This window comes from Helianthus annuus, chromosome 2 (genome assembly GCF_002127325.2).
Source record: "Helianthus annuus cultivar XRQ/B chromosome 2, HanXRQr2.0-SUNRISE, whole genome shotgun sequence".
Lineage (NCBI taxonomy): Eukaryota > Viridiplantae > Streptophyta > Magnoliopsida > Asterales > Asteraceae > Helianthus > Helianthus annuus.
The window spans coordinates 88983159-88986661 of record NC_035434.2 but is presented as its reverse complement, the minus strand read 5'-3'; positions in this window follow the sequence as shown (position 1 = coordinate 88986661).

The following is a 3503-nucleotide window of genomic DNA, read 5'->3' as shown; positions in this document are numbered from 1 at the left end:
GTTTTACAATAAATAGGGCTCAATGGTTCAACCGAATTAGTTCAAGAAGTCGATGTCAAATGAATGAGATGAAATGATATAGTTTCCAAGGTGATTAGGTTTAAGTCAAAAGGATATATGATCAATAGATGTGAATGTTTACAAGTTGTGAATGATTTTTAGAAACAATAGAATTCACTGTCAACAAAAAACTTACTTTGATTGTCAACTGAGGAACTCTCAGAATCAACAAGCTCAAATGAAATAGAAGTGCGAAAATGATTTGTCAACTATTGAATTATGATATGAGAAAAATCAATGGGTTGACATTTATCAAATTACAAGGATACACCGATATACAACAGAGTTTAGTGTATCATTGTCTTAACACATAGTTGTATTAAGACCACTTTCAAGGATGAGTTAAGCGAAAGGTATATATATAGATTAGCTCAAGCTATAAGTCTATACCGACGCCACAAGGTGTCGTAGTGATTGAAATAATAATAGCGGTGACTGGACGAGTTCACCGTGTTTTAAATCAAATGAAGTAAGTCCGAATGTTTGTTTTAAACAAATCTAGTAGGATTTTCGATTGAAATTGAAACAATTGAATAATGTTTTTCGATTGAAGATGATAAAGCAACAAATATCACGAAAGGCTCAATTGATACTGTAAGAACCATTAAGAGCTACACTGAAACATGACATGAATTTGTGTATCATTATCTTAGCACACGATTGTGTTAAGATTGATTTTATAGGATAAACCAACAAAGCGGATTCAATATAAATAAATAAATAAATAATTAGATCCGTATATGATGTGTGCAAACGAGATTAACGCAAGCTTCAATTTTGTGAAAACGTCACCACAAGGTGATCGTGATCAAAGAAACGATTTGATGAAGTCGAAGACCAAACAAGCCTATTATGGTTCAAAGTAATTGAAGGGCTTCTTGGGATTAATTTGAATATGATGACCTTAATCTATCATATGGGACCTTTAATTGAATACGTATTGTGAACAAGTTCAAACAATGGTACTTGGTTTAAACACAACGAGTTCATGTATCAATAAGAAAGTTCTGACATGGTCACAACTAAAACCATGTATGCCATTCAAAAGAAAATCGAGTTTTTCAAGAAATTCATCGATTCGATATCAAAGAGTCATCGTTTTGCAAAAAAAAAAACGTGGTTTACAATGCAAAGATCAAGTATAGCGGAATGATATTTGAGTTTTAATAAAACAACAAATTGGAATGAAGCCCTCCCATGGTCTTCATAATTCAAACTAACCACATGCGCAACAAACAGTGCATGTGTGGATTTACCAAGAAATGAAACAACCAATTAAATATTCGCGATTATGAAAGAAACCCTCATGATGACCATTAGGAGAGTAGAAATGCAAAAGTCTATTTACTATGTGCAGAGGTCTGAATTTTAACAAAAGGAATTTAAGAATTTTATCTGGAAATTTTGTGTGATAACCGTTGTTAAGTGACATTACCAGGGAATGTCGAATAAAATGAAATAGGGGGATTGTAACGGTATTTGACTTCTTTTGCAGCGTCAAGAATTGGATTAGACTATGCACCGATTGTTGTGAAATCTTGTTCTATCGTACCTCAGCAAGATTCATGTTGTTTGTAGGAGCACGTGGCCAAGTGCTGCCTTTTGATTAGTAGTTCTTCCACTGACGGGATTCGCATTGGTGTCGTCATGCCCAATTATATTTTCCAAAGATCTTGCCTTGAAAGTCGTGTGTGATATACTTCGACGTCCGTGGACGTATAATTTAAGTTTCATGTGTTTTCTTGTGCACTAGCACAACTTTACATGCTTCTTACTTGCGTTAATAGTTTATGGTAACGCATTGGAAATTCTTATACTTTTGATGGCGTCCCAACTTAAAGGGTTTCCATTGTTTATATTGTCGCACGAGTTAGATGATCAAACGAAATAATGTTTGATATCGGAATTATAGATATGTGCAAGAGATTCCTGATAAAGAAATCTAGAATTATTATTGACACTTATGTTCATGATTTATTTTAAATTGTCAATCGTTATGGCTTTTGGAATTTCTTATAGACATACATATCTATATAATCATACATACCATTCATAAGGTCAATGTATTTAACATATTGATTTTTCCAAAAACAAGTCAGACATCAAGTCATGGTACTATTTAGGGAATTTTGTCACTTATTTGACATATTATACTCCTTCTTACCCGGTTCTAGCCAGAGAGGTAACCTCATCTTGCCCGGTTCTCGCCGGAGAGGTAATTATTATGTTTCCCATAAATAGTATTTTTTTCAAGATTTTGAAAGTGCCTCTTTTATTAAGGCTTTCATCCCGAATCAAGGAAATTTGTATTCCCATAACATATCTTATTCTAGACCAAGTAGTATCAATAAACAAGAATTAACACCAATTAAGTGTTATTTCTTATTTATCGTACTTTGCAATGTTCTAATCATTATTCTTACGGCATACCAATATCTATCACATTATACTAATACAAGTAATTAGCTCATCTTGAACCTCATATTAAGGCATCTTTCCTAAGTTCAAGTCTAAATACTATCCTGAGTGTTACCAGAAAATATCAAGTTCCTAACTCTTTGTTTAAACTTAGGTATTTCATTACAACACCTAATTGCTTAAACAAGTGGCTCTGATACCACTTTGTCATGACCCCCGACTCCACCCTGGACGAAATCGGGAGCCGCGAACCAGTTCAGTGGTACCGGTGGTTATTTAGAAAAGTAGTGCAGCGGAAATTTCATCAGGACCATGAGTTAGGAAAAATATCAAAGTTTAGAAAACACCGGATTTTATTTATTAAATAGATGGGATAAAACCATGTTTTGAAAGGTAGCTTTAATATGGGATAAACCCGAATACATAAAACAACTTTTCTTAATTTAATTTAATTGATAAAGTAAGCCACTTCTGTAAGCCTTTTGGTGCCGTATCCAACTCTTTTTCCGATCTACTGTAATTACCTGAAACGCGTTTTAAAAACATTTGGTCAGCAGGAAATACTGGTGAGTTCATTTAGTTTGTACAAAAATGACACATTGTTATAGATTACAGCATAAGAGCGATTACAATGGCTACTATCTTATTGTTATCTGGCGCCGTGTCACACCCTGGTGACGATGGTCATACCACTATTGGGTCCTTTCACCCAAGTAGTGATGATTATCACAGTTAGGTTTGTTTACCTAACCGTGAGAAATTAGTAATGTGCACAATACCCCACTTGCCAGTGATTCAAGATAACCACGACTTAATCCCTGTAATTATAACTTTGAAAATAATTTGGAGTATTGTAAAACATTGTTAATAAAAGAGAATGACTCACCTTGTTAGCATATAGTCTTGATTAGACAAGCATCTACTTTACAGTTCTGAATCTTCTGATGATTAAGCATCTTGTTTGATTGTAAGTGTATAGTTGGAGTTTTCTGATAGTTAAACATATGGTTTAACAGAGTGGAATA